Source organism: Triticum urartu, unplaced genomic scaffold, assembly GCF_056163025.1.
Source record: "Triticum urartu cultivar PI428250 unplaced genomic scaffold, HENAU_Tu73 scaffold573, whole genome shotgun sequence".
NCBI classification, from domain to species: domain Eukaryota; kingdom Viridiplantae; phylum Streptophyta; class Magnoliopsida; order Poales; family Poaceae; genus Triticum; species Triticum urartu.
In genome coordinates this window covers 7501-22500 of record NW_028260757.1, presented here as the reverse complement: position 1 = coordinate 22500, position 15000 = coordinate 7501, and positions in this window count along the sequence as shown.

The window sequence follows — 15000 nt, the reverse complement described above, 5'->3', positions numbered from 1 at the left end:
CTTCTATCCAAATCCAATTTGCATCGATAAAATAAATCCAAATTCCAGTAGTAGATGAATAATTGCAAATTTGTGTGTGTACGAGATTAGAATAACTTCAAAATAACTGACATAATTTTGTATTTTTCCTGATCAGAAAAATACATGAAAAAGAAAGGAGGTAGAAAAATTTTTGGATTTATGGTTAAAGAAGAAAAAGAAGAAAACAGGGGTTCTGTTGAATTTCAAGTATTCAGTTTCACCAATAAGATACGGAGACTTGCTTCACATTTGGAATTACACAAAAAAGATTTTTCATCGGAAAGAGGTCTACGAAGACTTTTGGGAAAACGTCGACGTTTGCTGGCTTATTTGGCAAAGAAAAATAGAGTACGTTATAAGAAATTAATCGGTCAGTTGAATATTCGGGAGCAGTAATTTAATCGTTCAAATTTTTTTCTTGTTTTATTATTTTTTTAGTAGTCTTATAGTAGTCTTAGATTTTTCATTTTGATGAGCCTCGCTTTGAGGAATTCATGGAATAATCCATTTTCATGGAATAATGAATTAAGGAAGAAAGGATATGAGTCTACCGCTTACAAGAAAAGATCTCATGATAGTCAATATGGGCCCTCAACACCCATCAATGCATGGTGTTCTTCGACTGATCGTTACTCTCGATGGTGAGGATGTTATTGATTGTGAACCCATATTAGGGTATTTACACAGAGGAATGGAAAAAATCGCGGAAAACCGAACTATTATACAATACTTACCTTATGTAACAAGGTGGGATTATTTAGCTACTATGTTTACAGAAGCAATAACAGTAAATGCACCAGAATTCTTGGAGAATATTCAAATACCACAAAGAGCCAGCTATATTAGGGTAATTATGTTAGAATTAAGCCGGATAGCTTCTCACTTGCTATGGCTTGGACCTTTTATGGCGGATCTCGGCGCACAGACTCCTTTTTTCTATATTTTTAGAGAGAGAGAATTAATATATGATCTATTTGAAGCTGCTACAGGTATGCGAATGATGCACAATTACTTTCGCATCGGAGGAGTAGCCGCCGATCTACCTTATGGATGGATCGATAAATGTTTAGATTTCTGTGATTATTTTTTACGCGGAGTTGTTGAATATCAACAACTTATTACACAGAATCCAATTTTTTTAGAGCGAGTTGAAGGAGTAGGTTTTATTAGCGGAGAAGAAGCAGTAAATTGGGGCTTATCGGGACCGATGTTACGAGCTTCTGGAATACAATGGGATCTTCGTAAAGTAGATCCTTATGAGTCTTACAACCAATTTGATTGGAAAGTCCAATGGCAAAAAGAAGGGGATTCGTTAGCTCGCTATTTAGTACGAATTGGTGAAATGAGGGAATCCATCAAAATAATTCAACAAGCTGTAGAAAAAATTCCTGGAGGACCTTATGAAAATTTAGAAGTCCGACGCTTTAAGAAAGAAAATAATTCTGAATGGAATGATTTTGAGTATAAATTTCTTGGTAAAAAACCTTCGCCCAATTTTGAATTGTCAAGACAAGAGCTTTATGTAAGAGTAGAAGCCCCAAAAGGTGAATTAGGGATTTATCTAGTAGGAGATGATAGCCTTTTCCCCTGGAGATGGAAAATCCGTCCACCCGGGTTTATTAATTTGCAAATTCTTCCTCAGCTAGTTAAAAAAATGAAATTGGCTGATATCATGACGATATTAGGTAGTATAGATATCATTATGGGGGAAGTTGATCGTTGAAATGATAATAGATAGGGTAGAGGTAGAAACTATCAATTCTTTTTCGAAATTGGAATTATTAAAAGAAGTCTATGGACTGATATCGATTCTACCCATTTTGACCCTCCTTTTGGGAATAACAATAGAGGTACTCGTAATTGTGTGGTTAGAAAGAGAAATATCTGCGTCGATACAACAACGTATTGGTCCTGAATATGCTGGCCCCCTGGGCCTGCTTCAAGCTATAGCAGATGGGACTAAGCTACTTTTTAAAGAAGATATTCTGCCATCCCGAGGAGATATTTCTTTATTTAGCATTGGACCCTCTATAGCAGTCATATCAGTTTTATTAAGTTTTTTAGTTATCCCTTTGGGATATCATTTTGTTTTAGCCGATCTTAGTATTGGTGTTTTTTTATGGATTGCCATTTCAAGTATAGCTCCTATTGGTCTTCTTATGGCAGGATATAGCTCAAATAATAAATATTCTTTTTCAGGCGGTCTACGAGCTGCTGCTCAATCCATTAGTTATGAAATACCATTAACTTTTTGTGTGCTAGCAATATCTCTACGTGTGATTCGTTAAAATAGATCTTTTTCCTATAAAATCCATTAACTATTTATATTCCTTTTCTTATTTAGTATTTGGGTTGGTAAGTTAAACTAGATAGCTATATGAGTGAAACAAAACAGCTTATAAATTTGTAGTAAAAAGAAAAAATCTCATTTCCTACGTACAAGAAAAAAGTGGAAGTAAACATAAGCAGTGTAAACTCTTTATCCCAAGGTTGATATTTTTTAATTAGTCATCATATCTTGAAGCGGCCAAGAATAAAGGATTCACGATATGGAATTCCATTACTAGAATACTCCTAGTTATTACTATAACTTAATAATCCATAAGAAGAATCCACCAAAAGTTAGTGAAGGGTTAGGAACACTAAAGTACATAAAGGATTAGTAATGGAAAATCTAAAACATTAGAGATTTTTGCCCATAAAAGGAATCATAATAAGGACTTGCAATTTGTAGAAATTATCAAGTAGTACTTTCTTCGGATTCCGATCCAGAGTATGTTCCCATTCACTTGTTAAGGAAATGGCTATCAAGAACGAATTAACCCTTTATCCATTTTTTCTTTTTAAATACCCCCTCCCTGGGGAAAGAAGAATAGTAAAAAAGATATGGAGTGCACTAGAAAAAATTTTCATTATTTCCTTCCTCTATCCATATTCATGCAGAATTGCTCATGAACTAATACCCAACTCTTTCCATTTATTAATTGAATTCCTATAACAAGTAACAAGTGTTTTATTCCAAGATTAAGTTATTACTGAACAAAGAAAAATTTTCATTATATTATAAAGGATGAGATCAATTCGGAAGCGCTTTTTCTTATTCTAGCAGACGGAATTCCTTTGGTCTAATTTAGGACTTTCAAATCTATTTTATTTTATCTAATTCTATCTACGCCCCCGGGGCTAGGAACAAAACAGTCCTTTCCTTTTTCTGATCATAGAGAAGCCGTATGAAGCTAAGGTTTCATGTACGGTTTTGAAATAGCGGTGGGAACTGTGATGTTATCACCGACTATGATTATCTAACAGTTCAAGTACAGTTGATATAGTTGAAGCACAGTCAAAATACGGTTTTTTTGGATGGAATATTTGGCGTCAGCCTATAGGTTTTCTGGTTTTTTTAATTTCTTCTTTGGCAGAATGTGAAAGATTACCCTTTGATTTACCAGAAGCGGAGGAAGAATTAGTAGCAGGTTACCAAACTGAATATTCCGGTATCAAATATGGTTTATTTTATCTTGTTTCTTACCTAAATTTATTAGTTTCTTCTTTATTTGTAACAGTTCTCTACTTGGGCGGGTGGAATTTATCTATTCCCTATATATCCTTTTTTGATTTTTTCCAAATGAATAAAGCAGTTGGAATTTTGGAAATGACAATGGGTATATTTATTACATTAACTAAAGCTTATTTATTTCTCTTCATTTCTATCACAATAAGATGGACTTTACCGAGGATGAGAATGGATCAGTTATTAAATCTTGGATGGAAATTTCTTTTACCTATTTCCCTGGGCAATCTCTTATTAACAACCTCTTCTCAACTTGTTTCACTATAAATAAGATAATACAATAATAGTAAGAATATTTTCAACACAAAAGCTCTCTCAAACAAGAGAAAGAAACATATCTTTTTCATAGATATTTAGAATGAATATGTTCCCTATGGTAACTGGGTTCATGAGTTATGGTCAACAAACAATACGTGCTACAAGGTACATAGGTCAAAGTTTCATAACTACCTTATCCCACACAAATCGTTTACCTATAACGATTCACTACCCTTATGAAAAATCAATTACACCAGAGCGTTTCCGAGGGCGAATCCACTTTGAATTTGATAAATGTATTGCTTGTGAAGTATGTGTTCGCGTATGTCCGATAGATTTACCCGTTGTGGATTGGAGATTTGAAAAGGATATTAAAAGAAAACAATTGCTTAATTATAGTATTGATTTCGGAGTTTGTATATTTTGTGGCAATTGTGTTGAGTACTGTCCAACAAGCTGTTTATCAATGACTGAAGAATATGAACTTTCTACCTATGATCGTCATGAATTGAATTACAATCAAATTGCTTTAAGTCGGTTACCAATCTCCATAATGGGAGATTACACAATTCAAACAATTAGGAATTCGTCTGAAAGTAAAATAAACAAAGAAAAATCTTCGAATTCAAGAACGATTACTGATTACTAAACTTTGATTTTGTCTTTCTGTTATAAAAATCTAATAATTCTTTATTAAACTTTAAAATTAAACTATAAAGAAAAACGAAAAACTACTGCTTATTGGAAATTATTTCTTATTTTAAATCAGACTAGATTTTCGTGATATAATATAATTTATAACTATAAGTTTATACACAAAAAAATACCCTAATCCTTTTTTCCTTCCTTGAATCCTTTAGTTTTAGTCAGTTCATGAAAAATTTTATACTATTAATTTCTTTTTATCCATAATGGATTTACCTGGACCAATACATGAGATTCTTATGCTATTTGGGGGATTTGTTCTTCTACTAGGGGGTCTAGGAGTAGTATTACATACCAACCCCATTTATTCTGCCTTTTCGCTGGGATTAGTTCTTGTTTGTATATCCTTATTCTATTTTTTATTAAATTCCTACTTTGTAGCTGTCGCACAACTTCTTATTTATGTGGGAGCCATAAATGTCTTGATCATATTCGCTGTAATGTTCGTAAATGGCTCAGAATGGTCTAAAGATAAGAATTATTGGACTATTGGAGATGGGTTCACTTCACTCGTTTGTATAACTATTGTTTTTTCACTAATGACTACTATCCCAGATACGTCGTGGTATGGAATTCTTTGGACTACAAGATCAAACCAAATAGTAGAACAGGGTCTCATAAATAATGTTCAACAAATTGGAATTCATTTAGCAACCGATTTTTATCTTCCGTTTGAACTCATTTCCATAATTCTTCTAGTTTCTTTAATAGGTGCAATTACTATGGCTCGGCAATAAGAAAACTTAGAAAAAGTACAAATTATAAGAATTGCAAATCTAAAATAAATAACTAAAGAATCACAATTTTGATTTAGTAAAATCCATCTACTGCCAACAAATACCTCCTTTTTTTTTTTTTTTTTTTTCTTTTGTTGTGTAATTGTTCTATTGTAATTAATTGAATCGGTTCAATTCTTGCCCTCATATTGAAATGAATCGAGATTGATAAGGAGTTAGTTAATGATGTTTGAGCATGTACTTTTTTTGAGTGTCTATTTATTTTCGATTGGTATCTATGGATTGATCACAAGCCGAAACATGGTTAGAGCTCTAATATGTCTTGAACTTATACTGAATTCAATTAATCTAAATCTCGTAACATTTTCTGATCTATTTGATAGTCGCCAATTAAAAGGAGATATTTTCGCAATTTTTGTTATAGCCCTTGCAGCTGCTGAAGCCGCTATTGGACTATCCATTCTTTCTTCCATCCATCGTAATAGGAAATCCACTCGTATCAATCAATCTAATTTATTGAATAATTAGACTTTTGAATAATTAGACATAGAATCCTCTAAACAAAGGCGCACATATTAAAATAAATAGAAATCAATACTATTTTCTTAGTATTATTTGAGAATATCCATTTTTTTTAGTAGATTATTGCATAGTATTCTTTTTCACTTAAATGAATTTTTGTATTTGTAATTCATTGATATTGCAATTTGAATATTGCAATAATTTATATTGAAAAGACGATAGCCAATTTATTGGCTAATTCGAATTCGTCTGTACAATTCGTAAAATTCTTTCTTATTTCTTATTTATTGTTGAAATCCAAAATTAAAGTCTCTTGGCTCTCTTCACGCTTTCTCACAAACAGATTAAAAAATAGATTTTTTTTTTTGAAGTTTGGATAAACCATTGCTTCGTCTGGTGTCTACAATACATATGACTCATTATAGTACTAATTTCATTTTTACCAGATCGAAAAATTTTATGTTGAAAAGAAAAATTTATAGATCCAATGTCACATTCCGTAAAAATTTACGATACATGTATAGGATGCACTCAATGTGTACGAGCTTGTCCAACAGATGTATTAGAAATGATACCCTGGGATGGATGTAAAGCCAAGCAAATTGCTTCCGCGCCGAGAACCGAAGATTGTGTGGGTTGTAAGAGATGTGAATCTGCCTGCCCGACAGATTTTTTAAGTGTCCGCGTTTATTTAGGGCCTGAAACAACACGTAGCATGGCTCTATCTTATTGATACGTTACAAAAAACTTCACTCGAATCGTCTGATTCCTCTTTACCGAAGAAGCCTGTGCTCGAAATAATCGAGCACGGGCTTTTCTGGTCAAAACGTATCTTGTCTTTATCACTTTATCATGAGTTATTTTCCTTGGTTAACAATACTTGTTGTTTTGCCGATATTTGCAGGTTCATTAATTTTCTTTTTACCTCATAAGGGAAACAAAGTCGTTAGGTGGTATACTATATCTATTTGTTTATTAGAATTCCTTCTAATGACTTATGCGTTCTGTTATCATTTCCAACTGGAGGATCCCTTAATCCAATTAAAGGAGGATTATAAATGGATAGATGTCTTCGATTTCCACTGGAGATTGGGAATCGATGGACTTTCATTAGGATCTATTTTATTGACAGGATTTATCACTACTTTAGCTACTTTAGCAGCTTGGCCAATTACACGGAATTCGCGATTATTCTATTTCCTGATGCTCGCAATGTATAGTGGTCAAATAGGATTATTTTCTTCGCGAGACCTTTTACTTTTTTTTATCATGTGGGAGTTAGAATTAATTCCTGTTTACTTACTTTTATCCATGTGGGGGGGGAAGAGGCGTCTATATTCAGCTACAAAGTTTATTTTGTATACTGCAGGCGGTTCCATTTTTTTCTTAATCGGAGTTCTGGGTATGGGCTTATATGGTTCCAACGAACCAGGATTAGATTTGGAAAGATTAATTAATCAATCATACCCTGCAACCTTGGAAATACTTTTATATTTTGGCTTCCTTATTGCTTATGCTGTCAAATTGCCGATTATACCCCTACATACGTGGTTACCAGATACCCATGGGGAAGCACATTATAGTACATGTATGCTTTTAGCGGGAATATTATTAAAGATGGGAGCATATGGATTGATTCGGATCAACATGGAATTGTTACCTCATGCTCATTATCTATTTTCGCCCTGGTTAGTAATAATAGGAGCGATCCAAATAATCTATGCAGCTTCAACTTCTCTTGGTCAACGAAATTTCAAAAAAAGAATAGCTTATTCCTCTGTATCTCACATGGGTTTCATAATTATAGGAATTGGTTCCATAACCAACATTGGACTCAATGGAGCTATTTTACAAATATTATCCCATGGATTTATTGGTGCTACACTTTTTTTCTTGGCAGGAACCGCTTCTGATAGAATGCGTCTTGTTTATCTCGAAGAACTGGGGGGAATATCTATCCCAATGCCTAAAATTTTTACCATGTTTAGTAGCTTTTCAATGGCTTCTCTTGCCTTACCAGGAATGAGTGGTTTTGTCGCAGAATTAGTAGTATTTTTTGGACTAATTACTAGTCCAAAATTTCTGTTAATGCCAAAAACACTAATTACTTTTGTAATGGCAATTGGAATGATATTAACTCCTATTTATTTATTATCTATGTTACGCCAGATGTTCTATGGATACAAGCTATTTAATGTTCCAAACGCAAATTTTGTGGATTCTGGACCACGAGAACTCTTTATTTTAATCTGTATCTTTTTACCAGTAATAGGAATTGGTATTTATCCAGATTTTGTTCTCTCCCTATCCGTTGACAGGGTAGAGGCTCTCTTATCCAATTATTATCCTAAATAGGTTTGCTTTTTTTTACTCGTCTGCTCTATTAATGCAGAAATAAGTAAAAAAGTATATAATGCAGAAATAAGTAAAAAAGTATAATTAGATCTATCTCGAATTTTTGAGAACCCTTTGATAAGGCGTTCAAGGGGTTCTCAAATAAAACATAAAAGTAAAAACCTTCATTTCATGAAGGTTTTATTTTATGTAATCATTTAGGTGTTAATGTAAACGAACCATAACTATGTAAGCCTATTCCTAATAGATTTATACCAAAATAACAAATCCAAATTATAAGAAATCCTATCAAAGCTATAAGTGCAGAATTCGTACCCTTCCAATTTGGATTTGTTCTACTATGTAAATAAATTGCGAATATGGTCCAAGTAATAAATGCCCAAGTTTCCTTAGGATCCCAATTCCAATAGGATCCCCAGGCCTCATTAGCCCATACTGCTCCACAAAGAATACCTACGGTTAAAAGGGTAAATCCTAGGCTAATGACACGATAACTCCAAGAATCCAAACGCTCCGTTAATTGATATTTGTAATAATTTGGAAATGAAGGGACAGAGGTTCTTTTTAAAGCACTTCTTTTTGCATAAAAATATTTAATATCACTAAAGAAAAATGTTTTATTTAAAACATTTTTTTTCTTTTTAGAAAAGAAATGGAAATTATTTCGAAATCTAATGATTAGAATAGCGGCAGATAATAAGGATCCGCACAAAAGAGTTGCATAGCTTAATAACATCATACTGACATGCATCATTAACCACTGAGATTGTAGAGCAGGTACTAGTATCGTGGATTGATGCATTTCAGTTAAAAGACCCGATGTGGCAAAGCCTTGCGTTAAAATAGTACTTGGCGTAGTTATTGTGCTTAAATCATTTTTAGAGTTCTGTATTTTAGGAATGGTATGAAGAATATACAGGGCCCATGAAAGGAAGATCAATGACTCATATAAATTACTTAATGGAAAATGTCCCGAGGAAGCCCAACGAGAAACTAAGAATCCTGTTATAGAGAAAAAAGTAACTATCATTCCTTTTTCTGACGAATCGCGTAATCCTCCAAGTTCACGAACTAATAAGGTTATAAAATGAATCGTAATCACAATTGAAATCGTTGAGAAAGAGATATGAGTTAGTATATGTTCTAAAGTTGCAAATAGCATAAGGGGAAGGTCCCATTACAAAATTGTAAATTTCGAATTGATTTCTAATCTATTGTATTCTTTTTCAAGAATGCCGCCACTCGGATTCGAACCGAGATGCTTGAGCACTGCTTCCTAAGAGCAGCGTGTCTACCAATTTCACCATGGCGGCTAACTTCAAATAATAGGTAACTTAAAAGAATAATAGCTATTATCTTGGGAATCGTCGATATTGGGAAAGTCCATAAAATTTAGGAACATTAGAGTTTTCATTAAAATAGACTTCGTTTGGTAGTATCGTTTCCATTTTTTTTTTTTACAATAAACTCTTGCTTTGCCCAATAGAAACACAAACACTGCTTGAAAGAGTTGGAACTTCTTTTTTCTAACTTGCAATTATAGAACTAATTTTTTCTAATTAATTTCCCCTTTACATTTTGAAAATTCTTTCAATACAATGAAAAAAATCCAAAAGGGTTTCTATTTAATGATGAAATTAAAATAAAATGGATAAATAGAAAAGGCTTTTTGGATTTTTTAAAAATTTCTAGAATGAAAGTCTTTATGCTCTTATTAATAAGATTTACTAACCTTATGATTTTGGAGAAGATAGGTGGAAGTTGTAAGTCCTATTGTAAGAATACTCCACTTTTCATAATTTTCCTAATAGAATATGAGGATTCTATTAGGAAAATTATGAAAAGTTCATTGATAGGAAAAGAATACTTAGCACACAGTATACCAAACAAAACTTTTTTTTTCTTGTATATATAAGATAAGAGGGGTTTTTTGTTCTAAGAATATTGTACCGAGTAATTCGACACATAAAAGTACATTCAAAGAAGAATCCAAATTATTAAATAATTGGAATTCTTTTTTGATAAGTCAATTCATATTATTCCAAAATCTTATTATTTGTTTGTTGCCCAGAAAAACCCTTTGGTTTTGGATGCTCATTACCGCTCGAAAATGATCTTGATTTTACTAAAGAATAAGATTGTACTATGGAAAAATAAGTCTTTTTCTTCCAAATATTTTTACGAATACGCTTTTTTGACATTGAAGTACGTTTTTTTGGAACTGCCATTCAAAAAGGAAATTACTTTTTTCTAGTTGTATGTGAAAGACATCTATTGCTGCAAATCAATCCTTCTTTCTTCTTTTTATTAGTATTTATACTTAGATACTGAAAGATACTTAAATTTTGAATTATTTTTTACTTCATTTTGTCTAATGCGGATAAGACAACAAGAATTTTTTAACATTTTTTCTTTATATATTTTATACTTTTTTTTTAATAATATAGAATATATAGAAGGGTTTCTCATTTAAATCTATTTATATCTATTTATATATCAAGTATACTCCATATATAGATATATGGTATGGAAGCCTATCCCCCATATAAGATAAGACGGGGGGATAAAAAGAAGGGAAAATGAAAATAGTTAATTAAGTTCAGAATGGTATTCCATAAAGGAAAGGAATTCCAATCAAAACAAAAAATACTGAGTCTCTTAAACAAGACATTCTAAAACTTAGGTAATTTATAGTCATTAGAATTTTAGTTCTATATGAAGTAAGGACTATTCGATAATTTCTTATAAACATAGGTTTTCATTGGAATTCACTCAATCAGTTAATTATGGAACAAGAGAGCTGTTTCATCTTTGTTTTAAAGAAATATAAAAATGAATTATGAATAGAAAGTAAAATGATTCCACTTTTTTTTTTTTATTTTTATAAATATCTTTATTTAGTTAATAAAATAACTTCGTTACCTAGTTATTTTATTAACTTTTTTAATTTAACCAACTAAACCCATTCTTAATTTTTAATTATTTCAATGAGATAAATTTTGGAAAAATTAAGAATTTCAGTATTTTTTCTTATTCTTTTTATTTATTCTTTCAGAAAGAGATAAGAATTGGTTTGGTGAATCGGAAACAATTTTATAGAAAAATTGAAGTAAAAATTGAAGTAAAAATTGCAATTTCTTTTCTTATGGAACATACATATCAATATGCATGGGTAATCCCTCTTCTCCCACTTCCAGTTATTATGTCAATGGGATTTGGCCTTATTCTTATTCCGACAGCAACAAAAAATCTTCGTCGCATATGGGCTTTTCCTAGTGTTTTACTCTTAAGTATAGCTATGGTATTCTCAGTTCAACTGTCTATTCAACAAATAAATGGAAGTTCGATCTATCAATATCTATGGTCTTGGACCGTCAATAATGATTTTTCTTTAGAATTTGGATACTTGATTGACCCACTTACTTCTATTATGTTAATACTAATTACTACTGTAGGAATCCTGGTTCTTATTTATAGTGATGGTTATATGTCTCACGATGAAGGATATTTGAGATTTTTTGTTTATATAAGTTTTTTCAATACTTCCATGTTGGGATTGGTTACTAGCTCCAATTTGATACAAATTTATTTTTTTTGGGAACTCGTGGGAATGTGTTCTTATTTATTGATAGGCTTTTGGTTTACACGACCAATCGCAGCGAGTGCTTGTCAAAAAGCTTTTGTAACTAATCGTGTAGGGGATTTTGGTCTATTATTAGGAATTTTAGGTTTTTTTTGGATAACAGGTAGTTTAGAGTTTAGGGATTTGTTCAAAATAGCTAATAACTGGATTCCTAATAATGGAATTAACTCTTTACTTACTACTTTGTGTGCTTTTTTATTATTCCTTGGTGCAGTTGCGAAATCCGCACAATTCCCTCTTCACGTATGGTTACCCGATGCTATGGAAGGGCCCACTCCTATTTCGGCTCTTATACACGCAGCAACTATGGTTGCTGCGGGAATTTTTCTTCTAGCTCGACTTCTTCCTCTTTTCATATCTTTACCTTTGATAATGAGTTTTATTTCTTTAGTAGGTACAATAACACTATTCTTAGGAGCTACTTTAGCTCTTGCTCAGAGAGATATTAAAAGAAGCTTAGCCTATTCTACAATGTCTCAATTGGGTTATATGATGTTAGCTCTAGGTATAGGTTCTTATCAAGCTGCTTTATTCCATTTGATCACTCATGCTTATTCAAAAGCTTTATTGTTCTTGGGATCCGGATCCGTTATTCATTCAATGGAACCTCTTGTTGGATATTCACCAGATAAAAGTCAAAATATGGTTCTTATGGGCGGTTTAAGAAAATACATTCCAATCACAAGAACTACTTTTTTATGGGGTACACTTTCTCTTTGTGGTATTCCACCTCTTGCTTGCTTCTGGTCCAAAGATGAAATCCTTAGTAATAGTTGGTTGTATTCGCCCTTTTTTGGAATAATAGCCTCCTTTACTGCAGGATTAACTGCCTTTTATATGTTTCGGATATATTTACTTACATTTGATGGGTATTTGCGTGTTCATTTTCAAAATTACAGTAGCACTAAAGAGAGTTCCTTGTATTCAATATCCTTATGGGGAAAAAGGATACCCAAAGGAGTGAATAGGGATTTCGTTTTATCAACAACGAAGAGTGGAGTTTCTTTTTTTTCACAAAATATACCAAAAATTCAAGGTAATACAAGAAATAGGATAGGATCCTTTACTACGTCTTTTGGGGCTAAAAAAACTTTTGCCTATCCGCATGAAACGGGAAATACTATGTTATTTCCTCTTCTTATATTACTACTTTTCACTTTGTTCATTGGATTCATAGGAATCTCTTTTGATAATGGAGGAATTGGTAATGGAATAGCAGAGTTAACCATATTATCAAAGTGGTTAACTCCCTCAATAAACTTTACCCAGGAAAGTTCTAATTCTTTTGTAAATTCATATGAATTTATTACTAATGCAATTTCTTCTGTAAGTCTAGCTATCTTTGGTTTATTCATAGCATATATCTTCTATGGATCCGCTTATTCTTTTTTTCAGAATTTGGATTTAATAAACTCTTTTTACAAAGGAAATCCTAAAAAAGAATTTTTAGATCAAGTAAAAAAAAATATATACAGTTGGTCATATAATCGTGGTTATATAGATATTTTCTATACTAGGGTCTTTACCCTCGGTATAAGAGGGTTAACCGAACTCACGGAGTTTTTTGATAAGGGTGTTATTGATGGAATTACCAATGGAGTGGGTCTTGCTAGTTTTTGTATAGGAGAGGAAATTAAATATGTAGGGGGAGGTCGAATCTCGTCTTATTTATTCTTTTTTTTATGTTATGTATCTGTGTTTTTATTCTTTTTTCTTTCTTAAGTTAAGGAATTTACAACAAGTCTCTTGCAAAAATAACTATCCTATCCCCTTTCTACAATCTCTCTATATCCTTGTTACATAAGGTAAGTATTGTATAATAGTTCGGTTTTCCGCGATTTTTTCCATTCCTCTGTGTAAATACCCTAATATGGGTTCACAATCAATAACATCCTCACCATCGAGAGTAACGATCAGTCGAAGAACACCATGCATTGATGGGTGTTGAGGGCCCATATTGACTATCATGAGATCTTTTCTTGTAAGCGGTAGACTCATATCCTTTCTTCCTTAATTCATTATTCCATGAAAATGGATTATTCCATGAATTCCTCAAAGCGAGGCTCATCAAAATGAAAAATCTAAGACTACTATAAGACTACTAAAAAAATAATAAAACAAGAAAAAAATTTGAACGATTAAATTACTGCTCCCGAATATTCAACTGACCGATTAATTTCTTATAACGTACTCTATTTTTCTTTGCCAAATAAGCCAGCAAACGTCGACGTTTTCCCAAAAGTCTTCGTAGACCTCTTTCCGATGAAAAATCTTTTTTGTGTAATTCCAAATGTGAAGCAAGTCTCCGTATCTTATTGGTGAAACTGAATACTTGAAATTCAACAGAACCCCTGTTTTCTTCTTTTTCTTCTTTAACCATAAATCCAAAAATTTTTCTACCTCCTTTCTTTTTCATGTATTTTTCTGATCAGGAAAAATACAAAATTATGTCAGTTATTTTGAAGTTATTCTAATCTCGTACACACACAAATTTGCAATTATTCATCTACTACTGGAATTTGGATTTATTTTATCGATGCAAATTGGATTTGGATAGAAGGGTACATTCTTTCTAATATTTTAGATAGAAGAAATGTTTCTTCTATCTAAAATATTAGAAAGAATTTTGCTGATTTATTTATTGCTATATGCAATTTATGGAATTGATACACCATTTAATTGATATCATTTAGCAAAATGAAACACAGCATATGCATCCATCTTTTGGCTCGAGAATTTCACGGGATAGAGATATGGTATAAGAAATAGACTATTAAGTAACTCTAAATGAATTGTGGATACATCTGTATCCTTAACATACTGAAACGATTGTCATTATTCGTATCAAACCAATAGCGATTCATACAAGCTAAATCTTCTAATCAATGGTGGGCCAATAATGAATTTTTTTGCATATGTATTAAGACGCTTGGCCTGATTTCGAAATTGTCCAGAGTTTTATATGTTGTTTTCATTGCAAAATGATGGGTCTCCTTCCATAACTTTCCAATTACGAGTACGAGAATTGAAAGACATGAAAATTCTCAATTCTCTACGGCGTCTAGTAGATAGAAACAAGAAAATCAGAAGAATCTTTCTCTCTATTCACTATCATTCCGCGTCTTCGACTTCTATTAGTTTCTTTTCTTCTTTAATGCAATAGCTATAGTTTGATATAAGAATCCATT